The sequence below is a fragment of the Cynocephalus volans genome, chromosome 7 (genome assembly GCF_027409185.1).
Source record: "Cynocephalus volans isolate mCynVol1 chromosome 7, mCynVol1.pri, whole genome shotgun sequence".
Taxonomy (NCBI): Eukaryota; Metazoa; Chordata; class Mammalia; order Dermoptera; family Cynocephalidae; genus Cynocephalus; species Cynocephalus volans.
In genome coordinates this window covers 15,378,962-15,393,674 of record NC_084466.1, presented here as the reverse complement: position 1 = coordinate 15,393,674, position 14,713 = coordinate 15,378,962, and positions in this window count along the sequence as shown.

Below are 14,713 nucleotides of genomic sequence, written 5' to 3'. Positions count from 1 at the left end.
TTCTTTAGCTATTGTGATAAGATTCTCTTTTGTTTTGTTTTTTACTTTTATACAAAGGTAGCGGGGGTTTTTTTCTTTTAATGTTGCAACTTCTTGTTTCTTTTAAGCTGTGATAGTGATGGTTAACTGATGCCTTTTATTTTGTTCAACTTACATAAAACAAGCCAGCATCTGATCAAAAGTATTACATGAAATCTTTTGTTAAACTATTGAAAGGTGCTTTGATGATTTTCTGCTTTGGTTTGTAGAACTAGGACTGAGTTTGAGTCTAATTGCTACAGTTGCCATCACTTTTCTTTGGTAAAACTACTGATGTTTGCTTTTCTATATAAAGAAATGTTGCCTAAGGATGTCTGGTGTTTGTTTGCAAGGGTTTTCCACTGTGACTGTTGTCAGTGTATGTATAAATATGCAAATGCTTTTTTTTGTTGCTGTTGGGTGTTTTTGTTTGTTTTGTTTTTTAGTTTATCCTTTGTTCTTATCACTAGTCTTGTATTAGCGGGTAAGCTTTAATTGTCTCCTTAGCCAATCAAATGTTAAAGACTATGGGGGGGGCCTTTTTTTTTTTTTCTTTAATGTGTCATTGTGCATCTATTAAGTCGTGATCAGGGTTTCAAGAATGACTACAGTGGGTTTTGGAAACAGACTTATCATTATTGATTTGGGGTTTCCCAGAGATATATTTCACGGTTAATTGTTGAGCTCTAATACAACTGACCATTTAAAATTCAACAACAGTTTATTGTTTTGTAACAATGTCAGTTGTTAAACCTTGACATTTCAATTAAAACATGAATTGTAGTTATAACTCAATGCAAATCCAACAGTTGTATTTGAAGTTAAATTATTTTAACAAATAAATTTATTTAATGAAATTCCGGGTATTTTTTTGTTTTGTTTTGCACATACTCATGAGTGAAATGTATTTATTATATACAAAAACAACCAAAAATTGCCACATAATGAATTTAGTACTCTTTATATAGAAATATTGAAGCTGAATAAATTGAGAATTTATCATATAAAAAGGGAGGTTAGCAGATAATTTTCATGCCCTTTAAAAATAAAAATAGCATGAGAAAGATTTTAAAATCAGTCATTTTAAATATAAACTTATCTCTATAAACGGTATTTTATATATTTTTTATGATAGCTGGCTAATTTGAAGCCTGATGCTAAGGTTAACAGAATTGTTCTAGATAATTAGCAATAATTAGCAGTTGTTTTGGGTGCTTCCAATATCACTAAAATGTTGCAGTGTCCTTCTAGTGATGACTTGAGGCTATCTTTTTGTTTTCAGGTCCTGTGGATCTGAAGGTTCCAGAAGCTGAAGGTCACAGGGCTGCAGGGATGCAAGGCCGAAGGGTTGTAAGGCCGAAGGGTTGTAGGGCAGTAGGGCCTGATGGTTTTATGTGGGGCCTTGTGAATGTTGACAGATGCTGTTAATTGTATACAGCCTTCAGCTGCTATGATAAGGAGCCCATTCATTCCCTAAGCCAATTTAAACTATGCCTTTTGGTTAAGTTGCTTTTAAACTGCTGAAATCCCCTGGCAACATTCCATCAGTTGTGAAGCTTCATTGTTTTAGAATATAAGAATAATTTAAAGGAATATAACAGAGGCACTGTAGACAGAATCTCAGATATTTAAAGGGAAATGTGCTTATATTTTAGTAATAAGTATCTGCTGATTAACTTCATAATCTCATTTGAAGTGTTTGTAAAGTATTTAAACTTATCAAATTCTAGTTTCAATTGGGAGAATTTCTTTGCGGCTGAAAAAGAGTATTTTGAGATTCTTTCAAGTTGAACTCTTTGTTTGCCTAGAGGTCTATAAATGAAAAATATAAATACCTGAAGGAATAAGGTGTCAGTTGGAGCCCTTCTGACCTCTAGGAACTATGAAGGAGAGAATATTGTCACAAGGTCCCTAAAAAAACTGCTGAGCTCTTACTTATTTCTTAATTTAAAATATCTATGTTGCCATGTAAATACTAATAAAACATAGTGGCTTTTTATTTTTCAAATGAATAGTATAAACTGGTTTTACATTTTTCAATATTACCTAAATGGTTTTTATCTCCCCCCCAAGCCCCCAAAGTACTGAGTTTTAAAAGATTTGCTGCTCTTCTAGTTAAGGTAATAATGTCATTTCTTTCTATATTTTTTTAGAACAAACAGTCTTCATGTAAAGATTCCTCCAAGGCTTAGTAGCAGAGGAAAAGGTAGAAAACTGCTTGAAAGATTAAATCCAAAAACCTATTTAGTATTCACAAATTAGGGGGAAAAAAAAAAAACTGAAAGAATGATACTTGGTTTATAAGAATTTTTATAAGATCCTCCCATTTCAAAGACTCAGAAGTATCAAAGATTGTATTGTGTTTTACATTAACAATATCTTGATATGATTTATTTTTTTACCTTAAAAACAGATATTAGTGAAAAATACAAAGAAGAAAGGGAAAATCACCTCAATTTTCAAATCCCCAAAATAGCCGTGTTAGCATTTGATGTAAATCATTCCAGACATCTTTGTATACATACATATGCAGGTACACACACACGTAGATGGATAAATAACTCAGTGTTACTTATGAGAAACTGTGGCTCTGGGTACTGAAAATGAATCACCGAAGGACACACAACTGATAAAGTGGCAGAACTGAGGAGCAGATTCAAGCTTCTAACTCTTAAGTCACCTTTTCCCCAGTGTTAATTCTTTTACTTAAGTCTGCTCGTTCCAGGTTCATTCAGCTATTATTGAGGGCTACTCCTGTGTCTGGCACTGCAGCAATGCAGTCACATACACATAATCCCTGATATCAGAGACATCCTGGACTTCTCTCCTTGTCTTTCCCTTTCTCTCAAGGCAGGTACAAATTTAGCCTACTGGCAAGAAATGATTTCTTACTTTTACATGCCATGCCCCGCGAAGTCCAGGCACAGCCCATGGAGACTGCTGCTGGCTCCATTCTTCAGAGGATCCACACCGCCAGCCCGAGCTAGTCCATCCTGGGCACCTGAGGTGTCTGTGGGATGGGGTGGGGGCGGACAGCAGTACAGCAGGGCTCCAGGCTCTGCTCTTACAGGCTGGGTCTACTTCCTAAGGAAGAATTCAGGCTAACAGTAGGATCTGCAAGGGGCAGTGAGGGCACTGAGCCAGTTTGGAGACAAACAGCAAAGCTAAGGCAGGCAAAGAGATCTACATATCAGATACCACACTGAAGAATAAATGCTGGGTCCATGCCTACCGTTCAATATTAGACGTTGAGGTTTTAGTTAGATTTTTGAGTAAAAACATCAGCATCAGAAAGTGTTTTTCTAAGACCCTCCTACAAAATGATGCATAAGTGATTCACAGATACTTAGAGCTGTTTAAATAAATCAGTGTTTAGTGGTGAACTACTGACACCAAGAAATTAAATACTACTAGTAGAAAAACAATAGAATTTCTATGAAGAATCACAAAAATCTGAGTAAGGATAAGACATGAAATGAAGCATGAACCAAAACGACCAGTCTTTATTTATTTAGTCCTTTGTTGATCATGCCTATGTGGTAAGAAAGTGAGTTAGCCATGACATAGAATCTGTGAATCCAGGTTCCAGAGGGAGAGATCTGCCAACAGGATGTTCAGCAAATGGACATTGTTTACTTCTTTGGTTGAGTGTTACCTCAAGTGTGTTCCAAAGAGGGCTTACTCCAGGAGATGTAAAGCAGAAAATGATTCTAGAGTCAAGCAACTTTGGGAAATCCTGCGTAATACATCTCACATCTTGGAAAAGACCCAGAGAAATTTCACTGATGTTCTAAAACTAACCTGACCCTAGGACATTCTTCAGATAATACATAGTAGCACTCTCTGGAGCAAAATTTGGGAAATACTGCTATTAGATATTTGGCCTCCAAACCCTGCTGTGGGAACTCTGGCCAGATGCAGGAACCTGGGTCAGTTGTGAGCCTGAGAACTCTTCTGGCCCCTCTAGACTTGAGAGAAAGAGAGAGAGAGAGAGGAGGATAGAACAGAGGATGATGGACATTTAGGTTTGTTTCTAGTTTGGGTCTCATGAATTAGGCTACCACGAACATTCTTGTACATAATTTTTGATGGACAGACAATGCTCACTCCTAGGGCAAGGTCTATGAGTGGAATTGCTGGGTCACAAGGTATGCTTGTTGCTCAGCTTTGGTAGACATAGATAGTTTCCTTGAGTGGTTGTACCAACTGACACAAACAATGTGTGAGAACTCCTGTTGCAGCATGTCCCAGGATGGATTACTGGGGAAGCAGGCTGTGATACAGAGCTTGGTTTGTTACAGCATGTCCTTGGGATTAGCTTCTGTTGAAAGGAATAGGAGGAAGTAAGGTTGGACAGAAAGAGACGGTGAGCAGCACAGGGCCAACAACAACCTGGGGGTAGGAGTGGGGGAGTTAGGATGGCCCCTCAGAATTGTTCCAAGTTGAGCCAAGACAGCTAGTCCTGTGTACCATCCATCCATCAGTCACTATGACCTTGGACAAGAAGCAGCCAAGGCAGTCCCCAATGGATCAGAGTGTGAAAGTCATCAGACTTTCAGCAGCTGGGCAACAACCACTTGCTTCAAAGGAGATCGAGGTGACACCACACCCCACACACACACCTAGTACTGTCAGTCATCTTAATTTTTTATTTTAGTCATGTGTGGTGATATGTCGTTGTGGATTCTACTTTGTGTTTGATCTCTAAGGCCAATAATATTTATATGCTTATTGGTTATTGGTTATCCTCTTTTGTGAAGTTCCTGTTCACATCTTTTGCCCATTGTTTCATTGAGTTAAAGGACTCAAAAAGATTTATTTAATCTTTTTCTTGCATATTTGTAGGACTTCTTTATAACCTCTGGTTGCATGTTTGTTACTACACTGTCCCAATCTGAAGCTTGCCCTTTCTCACTCCTGTTGGTATCTTCTGATAAATGGAAGTCCCTAATTTTAATGATGTTAGTGTATCAATCCTTTCTTTTATGGTTGGTTGTTTTTATGTTCTTTTAAAGAAATTTTGCCTACTTTAGGATTATTCTTGACCTCCAGTCCCTCCATGGTATACCGAGTTGACCTTATGAGTTGAATAATTGTAGAGTGACTATTTAAATCATACAGAATTTGTTGAATGAACAGTGATACAACTACCATCATTAATCAGTCTTTGTTTCACATTATTGATGAAATATTTAAATATTTAATCGACAGGGTTTGCTCTTGGCCAGTGTTTTCTCAAATATGTTTTATCAGGTAGTCTGTGTTGAATAAGAAGAAGTATTCCATGGTCAAATAAGTTTGAGAAACACCTGGTTAAACAAAGTTAAGCAGGTTCCTGGAGTCTTCGATATCCTGATGTGGATTATGTTACTTCATGAGAGATGGTAGATACATCATGTGCTCCCAATTATTTGACCATAGAATGATTTTTTCCTCAGAGCATTTCATATAACAAGTATTTCACAGTTTTTTTACATATATCTCAAAACAAAGGGTAAAATGTCCAACAAAAAAAGAGGTTAAGAGAAAAACAATCTAATAGTCTATAGTGATATTAAAAAATAAGAGGGATTGGCTATTTACAGAAAGATTCTAGTTAATAGATACAGAAGGACTGATAGAATCAAGAAATCATCATTTTGCGATCCCTCACATGAAAGTAGATTCAGGCGAAGATCAGCAATGTGAAGACCATTGGGTGGAAAGTTTATAGTTTATTATATCTTCATTGCTGAGAGAAAGAGGTCGCTTTTCAGTGGCGAGATCTGGCTGACACCTCCTGAACCAAGTGATCTAACCTAGCACCACCAACAATGGGACAGAATCCATCAGGCGCCCCTCTGTGACACAGAGGGAAGCACCTCATGTCACCTACAGGGTGTTCTTAACCTCGGTCTAATCATAGGGAAACAGTCAGACAAATCCACATCATGGGACATGTCACAGGAATAGGTCTGGATGCTTCAAAAATGCCAATGTCTTGAAAGACAGAAATGGTGGGGTGGAGGTAAAGGGCTCTCCTAGATATTAGCAGATTAAAGAGATAATTTTTTTAAAAAAGGAAACAATGGAACTGCCTCAGCATTTTTCCTGCCTCCTTGTCTTTCACATGTGCAATGTCATTACATCGGCAAACATTTATTGCACACGGAGACTCTTGAAAGAAAGAAAATGGGGCCCTTTCCCTAAGAGAATGCACCAGAATCTGTGTGGATCTCTGTAGAACATGCCAGTCTTTCCCTTGCCCTGGAAATTTGGAAACCTACTTCCTCTGCAGACTGTGCTCTATTCCCTTCCCACTGAGAATCACAAGAGTTAAGTTAGGGCTTTCCTTGTGACATAAGTGATACTCTTTATACTCACTGCCCAACAGGCCAGACTTCTGATTTTTTGCTGCCTTTATGGCTGACTAACATAAACTAAAGAAAGCCCAGGATACTGCTGTGCCGGGCCAAAAGCAAGAGCAAATAAATAATTGCAGAGTTTGCCCCATGGAAGTTGAATAGAAGATTTAGGCAAGACAACAAGTGTCCCCTTAAGCCAATTCAGTTTCGTTTTACTCTTCCTTCCCTGTACGTTCCCTCTCTCCATTCCTTCCTTTTGCCTCATTTGCTGCTGAGACCTTCTATAGTCCCATGTCGTTGAATTGTCTCCACATCCTAAATACAGACAATTGCTATTTAAGTCATTAACATTATTTCCTTTTGAGAAGGATTTTGGTCTGGTGGTTGCTCTGGTTTTTCTAACAGTGAAGATGTTTCTGGGAGGGAAATAGCTTATTTGAGCAGCTAGCTTCAGTGACTCCAGAGTTTTCCTTCACCACCCAGGGACATGTGATCTGTAACTAAAACAAAACAACAAAAATGCAAAAAAACTTCTCATTCACTCATACCAGTGGTATTGTGTAATTTTTTTAAATGACCAGCTTTTTCACAAATAACATACACAACAAAACCTATTGCTTGGCCTTAACTTTCAACCAGGGTGACAGTGATTGTTACTGTTTGCCATAGCATCTGTTGGGATTCCTCTGCTGGAACCTCTCAAGGCTGCCCATGGCCATAGCCTTGGGCTTGGGAGTTGGAAGGGAAAAGAGCAGGCAGGAATCGTGGATACTGGAACCCAGCTGGGGAACCAGGGCAGATACTTCTTGGGAGGGACCAAGGGTGAATCCTTCAGAGGTGAGGCCTGGCAGGAGTCCTCAGTGGAGAAATGTGATCCTAAGTGAAAAACCATAAAATAATGGCTCTTCATCTCATTACTCAAAGGAATTCCAAATAGTAGCAAAAGAATACATCTTTTCTTCTCAATTTATTCTATCTGCAGTGTTTCTAATGTTGCTTTAAGATGACTGTATCTTCTTTTCTTTCTTCTTACAATGACCTGTCAGCCTCAGTCCTAAACAAATATTGTCTGACATATTATTAGTATATCAGTGGCTTAGAAGAATATAATTTTAAAAAGTAAAATGTATTAGAACCGAACAATATAGATACCCTAGGCACTCGCTTTTAATTAAATTTGGATTCTTCATTGCCATGGAAACTCTACACTTAGGAAATTTTGGAGGTAGGGATCGCCTCCAAACTTTCCAGTTCTGCATCTTAAATTTCTTCTTCTATTATAAGGTGTTTTTTTTTTTATCACTTTTTTAAAAAAATGTATTAACATTATTTTTCACATTCTACTATGTTGCTGTAGAGCAGTTGGGAAGGAGGGGGAGAGCGGAAAGGGGAAGGAAATGGGATGGAAGAAGGAGGAAGAAGGAGGGGTGGGATTGAGGCCTGTGGCAGCCCCCTCATTCCCACAGGGGAGACAGGTGGGATTCTGGCTGTGGCTTGGTTATTGTCAGGCTGGGTGCAGATGTCAGGGGGGTGTGGCAATAGCCCTCGCCCCCCACCCCAGCTCAGGAACCCGAGGCCCTTCTTGCTGAGGCTTGCTAGTCGTCACTGGGCTGGTTGAGCATGGGGGGCTGCATGGCCAAGACCCTCGGCCCCCCACCATCCCTTCTCAGGAGAGCCCGGGGCATTTCCTGCCACAGCTTGGTGGTCATCGCTGGGGTGGTTGCACTTGGGGGGAGGTGTGGCCGAGACCCCTATCCGGGGGACTGGTTACAGGTGTCGAGGGCATGGGTAAGGCCCCCGTCACTCCACCCTTTCTGGCTTGGTAGCCCAGGAGACTTCCAGTCCTTCCAGGTGTTATAGGTGTTCTTTAGTGAAATGAGACCTTTACTAGTTGTCAAACTTTGTCTCTGGTTGTGGGGATTTTGTTTTTTCTTTCAGCTCTGTGTTGGATTATTTGCTGTTCTCACCACTTAAACTCTGCACTGGAACTAATTTGTTGTCCTTTACCTACTTCTAAAATGGGGGAACTTCCTATGGGAACCAGTACTTGAGCTCTGCAGTCGAGCTAAATTGCTGCTTTGCTGCTGATTCTCTAGGAAAGGCTTTTTCTGCAGCTCAGGTTTTAATGGTTAACTTTATAGCTACTTCCGGATCTGGTGAAATCTGATGCACCTGGGGTGTGTAGAAACACTTTCTGGGCCTGAGTCTTTTCATCAAACTGCTCCCCTTGTAATTCTATATTCCTGACCATTCCCCTCTGAGTGGTCCTGTGCTGATTCAGGGGCAGATCAGCAGTCCTTGCTGTGCCCCAGTGTCCCCTGGTGGGCCCATCACCTGTGCTGCAAACACTTCCCATGGGACAGGCCCTGCGCCACGCCCTTGCAATGACTTAGTGGCTTCTGAGTGGCTTTTTTTCAGTTGCTGTGGCTCCTCAGTCCTATGTGGGTCCACGGGAACCCTGTTGGTGGTACTGCTGGCCTGGGGGCCACCAAGGCCCCCTTCTCCCCTGCCATGTCCAAGCAACTTCATCTAAAGGCACAGCTGTGGTTTCTGCTGGCTCCTGCTCTGTGCGTGCAGTAGCTCCAGCCTTCAAGTGACCACAGCACAAAACAAAGTGGTTTTTTCTCTCGCATTGTGGCTTCTCCCACCTTCATGTCCTCTGTAGGTCTCTCTTCCTCTCCCCCTGAGCTCTAGCGGTCCCATCTTGGTTGTTGTTACTTTTTAATAGTTGAAAATTGGTTGATTTATGGGAGAGAGTGATGCTGGGGACTGTCTATTCCACCATCTTGACCAGAAGCCTCTGTTCTATTATAAGTTTGTAAGCTATCCTGCAACTTTCCATGGGGATAACATACAAACTGAACCGTTGTCAGTTGCTCAAAATAGTTAATATAAAAGGCATTGTCTGGCTTTCATTCTTACACGTTCTTTCTATATGAAATTTATTTGCTGTCTGTAGTTTGGTTGATTTATTAAATGGCTCTGACCAATATGGCAGCCATTGGCCACATACACATGTAGCTATTTAAATTTATATTAGCTAAAATTAAATAAAATTAAAATATAGTTATTTGGTAGCACGAATCAAATTTCAAGTCACTCTAGCCACCTTCTAAGTACTCAATAGCCATACGTAGTTAGTGGCTATGTATTGGACAGTGCAGACATAGACCATTTCCATGATCACAGGAAGTTCTGTTCATCAGCATTACATTCAAACAAGAGTTTGCTGACATCAAACCTAGTCAATAGTGTTTGTTCAGGAACAATAAGAGACTAAGACATGCAGCCTAGCTTTGCAAGTGTGCAACCTGTGGGTCGTAAATGGCCCATACTTAGAAGGGACTAATGCTTGGCTTAATGCTCTGTTGTTGCAACCCAGCCAGGCCTACACAGCTTGGCTGTTGGATTCTTTGCTTTCCATCCCCTGCAATTAGTTCTATTTCAGCCTCCTTTCCTATAATCTTTAGAGAGTTAAGAACATTTGGCACACGGGATAAAATCCAGGTGCCTGGAATCCTTTAGAACATCTCCACAGAGGCCCTTACCAGGGATTCAGCTTTAAAAATAATGTCTGTTTGTGAGAATGAGAAAAGCATAAAACATTTTCCTGGCAACTCCAATATTAAGGAAAAGTTTGCGTTCTCTTATTAACAGGTGTTTTCTAACACATACTCGGAGTTGCCCACAGTGGAATTCCTTTCCCTTAAATGGTCTTGCCAGAGCTCATTTTTAAGGTTTAGCTTGATTTGTTTTATTCATCATCTATTCATTTCTTTATTCTTGGAATCATTCACTCAACAAATATGAAGCATCTATTATGTACAAGACACTGTTACAGGTCTGAATAAAAACATTGTGGTATACACCTACTGTTGCCATCTGGGAAATTATGTGCTGCAATTAACCCAACATTAACACTCAGATACAGGAGGACAGTAAAATCAAAGACAGCCTGAGTCTCATCAAGGATTTATTAGCTACTTTCCATGTTTCCATGGTCACATTAAAACAAAAGCAAGACGAATGTTACAATTCCAAGTGATTCGTGTACTGTGTTATGAAGAAGTTTTCTTCCAACCCAAATTTTGATTAGATTTTTTTTCTTTCAAAAATATACACCAACTGAAAAAAGAAAAAATAGCACAGATAATAGGATTACTAATAATAATACAATTAATATCAAAGTCATTTTCACTTATCTTGGGAATTTATTGCATGATATGCTGTGCTGAAAAAAATTGACTCCCAATTATGTTTGAGTTAAACTAAACATTTATATCAATGTTGCATTCCCTGAGCTTGTATGATCCAGGTATGTATCAAATGGCAGAGGGAAGACAGCATGTGATTAAACTGGACAAGGAACACTTTGAAAGCCAGAGACACTCATGCTGAGAATTGAAATGTCATAAAAAGTGTTCCTCCGTTCAATATCTGTGGGGGAATAGGGGGCTGGGGCGAGGACTTGCAGAAATGCATACTATATAAATTGATTAAGAAATAAGGGTAAAGGGAATATAGTAGAAAAATAAGGGTGGAAAAAAACCAGGGGTTAAGTTCACAATGCATGCCAAATGGTCCAGTTTTTGAAAGCCGAGATCTTTATACTTGGTTCTGAGTTCCCTGACAGCCAAAGCTAAAAGGAAAACAAAAGTACACGATTTACAGTGTCCTTGAGATAAAAATAAACAGCTCTGGACATTTGTCCCAGATGTTCCCATGGATCCCCAAAAGGGCACACTGTGTGATGTAGCAAGTGATCCCATCAACCACAAAGTGGGGACTGTTCTGTTGTCAGTCTTGTGATCCCTGTCACTCACTTATTCATTAACGCTTATTTTTGTCAATGCTTAATGTTTATAGAATGCTTTTCTGGCCTTTACATAAAGGGGAAGATTTTGGAATATTCTATTTAGAGAATTCCAAGAAGATGAGGGTTTTTGTTTGTTTCAGATTTCAGGCACAGTGACAATATCAACTGGTGGTAAGTGAACTTTTTGAAATGTGCGGAACGAGGAAAGGACTCAAGTGAGGTGTTCAGAGTTTAGGGGTATGGTTAGTTTACAGCAGGGCCCCCTTCAGATCTCACTGTAGGAGCATGGTGTGGGGTGAAAGTACAGGAATACAAGAAGAAACAAAAGGAGAGAGGGGCAGGAAGACAGATTAGGGAGCAGAGAGCAGTCCTGAGAAATTAGCCCTGTTGGACTTAGAGTCCTAAACAATAGCACAAGGATGTCCTGTGGGAACATGCCAGACATTCAACAGAAGCAGAGATGGAGTCCACAAGCTTTCTGGGCCTGACGTTGGGGTGACATTTAGTGCTATTTAGGCATATAAAAGACTTTTTAAATAGACTTTACTTTTTACAGCAGTTTTAGGTTCACAGAAACTCTGAGCAGAAGTACAGAGAGTTCCCATATTCCCCCTGCCCCCACACCCACAGCCTCCCCCAGTATCAATGATGTCAGAGGTAGGGTTGGGGGGGCCTGATAGCAGCCCTCACCCATCCCGTCCTCTTATGAGGTTCTTGACTCCACCACAGGAAAGAATTCAAGAGCAGAGTCACAGTAGAAAATGAGAACAGGTTTAATATAATGAATAAGAGGTACAGATTTCACAGAGAGAGTACAGCCCAGCTATAAAGACTGAGCAGGGCCCACACCAAGTTTAACACAAAAGTGAGAAATGCATTCTTAAAGTTCAGTACAGAATGCAGGTTGGCTCAAGAGAGTGAGCAGCTGCTTGCTGAGAGTAAGTTTGATACAAGAAAGAAAGAAATACATACTCCACAGGCAGAGTGCAGGCTGCCTCCAGGAAAGCGAGCAACAGCCCAGTCTTCTGCTGGGATTGGGCTTTCATAGTTTTGCTACCTAATGAATAGTCAACTAAGGGGGTTGAAGTAAGGGGGGTTGCACATGCTCAGTTTGTCTCTTCTTGGAGCATGTTCATTGGTCAAATCTTGTCACATGCACCAGGAATATTCAAGAACATTCTGTGATCTCTAGCACATCTAGTGGAAGGTCATTCAGAGGATAAACTCCACTTTACTGAGCATGCTAAGCCACCAGGGTTATATAAACTCTCTTTATTAAGCATGCCCAGCCACTGGATTTGCATAAGCCAGCCCCTTGTGGTCTCATTTTCCCCATGTTGGTGTTGGAAATAGGTCTAACTAGCAACAGTAAATTTCTTCTAGGGAAGGGCTTAAAGGAGGGGCCTGAAACCTTGAGGAATGCCTTGTAACCCAGAGGCATGTCTTGTAACCCAAGCCCAGGGAAACTGAGCACCTCCGATATCATCAACATCCTGCACCAGAGTGGTCCACTTGTTATAATTAATAAACTACATTGACACATCACTATCACTCAAAGCCTATAGTTTATACATTAAAGTTCACTCTTGGAGTTGCACATTCTAATGGCTTGAACAAATGTATAGTAAATGACATATATCCACCATTGTGAGCCTATATATTTTTATCCTCAGGAAATCTCTGTTCTTCGTAGTCCTGTGGCTAGACTTAAGCATGAGTTTATCTAAGCCCAGGGAGCAAGACTACAGGATATGAGAACAACTAGAACCAAGTCCTCCTGTTCCACAGTAGAAATCAATGGGTTCCTTGCCAAGGGAGTGGAGAGGGTGGTAGACTTTCAGGTCAGGAGTTTTATCCTTATTAACTCCAGTTCGACCTTCTCTAGTCTCAGTCTGGAAAACTATAAATTCTAGTGGGAGGTGGAAATAGCATTATAATAGAAAATAATGGAGTGTAGGAAAAATCTAATTAGGAAAAGCCAATTATAATCTTACTTCTGAAGACTGAGATGCTTAGGGAAATGGATTGAATTTTAAAGTTAATTAGGGAATAAAATATGGCACCATTTGTTGAAAATCTTTCTAAAATGTATGTGTTCAATTTCAGAGTTACAGCAGCAGGCCAAATATCTGTTTCTAATTCCCCATTAAATTGCCCATGACAATACCGAAAACTAAAAACTAAGTGCCAAAGTCGAGGTCACACGCGCGCACACACACACACACACACACACACACACACACACACACACACAGATTAAGGCAAAATACTAGAGATAATCTCAGTATGGTTAAGGACAAAAAGGAATGTCCCCTATGATTACCGTATCAATATTTAGCACTGTCCTTGAAAGTTTTACCCACTTGTAATAAAACAAGAAAAAGATATACTATAGAGATAAGAAATAGTAGAAATTAAGAGAAAAAACACTGAAGATACACAATTATTTGGAAAACCTACGAAAAACAATTACAAAACTATTATAACTATAAAGGGACACAAATCAGCACTAACCATAGTCAATAAAAAAATAACTACTAAAAATCTCACTCATTACTGCAAAAAAAATAAATAAATAAAGGAAACAAGTGAAAACACCTTAACAGGAGGGTAAGCTTTTCTGTTGAGGGAAACCACAAAACTAAATAAGGCTCCTAAGAGACATCTTGACCCAATAGTATTAAGACATTAACTTTCCTTGAATTTAGTGCATACACTTAATGCAGCATCAATCAAAATGCCAATTTTGAAGGAACTGATAAAATTATTATATAGTTCACCTGGAAAATAAACTGAAAGGAAGAGATCAGAACATTTTAATAATGTAGAGAAATGTGAGAGGATCTTAGGTGCCTGATCTTAAAGTATTTAGCAAAACTACAGTAAGTAAAAGAAAAAATAAATACATAAATAAAATTTTATATATGTCTTGGAGTCAGACCTGATTGATTCTGTACCAACTCCTAGCTGGGTTATCTTGGGCAAGTGCTTAAACTTTTTAAGACGATTTCTTTGTCTAGAAAATGAGTATAATGATATATCATAAGGTCGTGGTTAGAACTAAAAGAGGTATTTTCTCACTTAGCACAATACTTGACACACTTTTCCTCTTCTTTTATTAGACAACAGAACCTTTAGAAAAATGTATTCCATGAACCAAAAGAGGATTATTTTTTAAACCTGATAAAACAAGTTATCTACAATGAAGCCATCTTTTGAGTCTATACAAGCCACAGTAACACCATTGCTGGTAATGGCATGGTGAGGTGGACCCTAGAATGTAAGACTGGAGAGTCTAAATTACTGGAGAGTAATTTAGCAATACCTATCAAGAGCTCGAAACGTGTTTCTACTCTTTGATGAAGTATTTTTATTTCTAGGAATTTAACCTAAGAAAAAATTAGATAGGGACAAATCTTGTATTATTAAACAACTAAATATTCAACAGAGAAACTACTAAGTAAAACACGATTTATCCACATGAGAATATTTTAGGCTATGTATATTTATCCAAATAAATAATTATAAATGACAC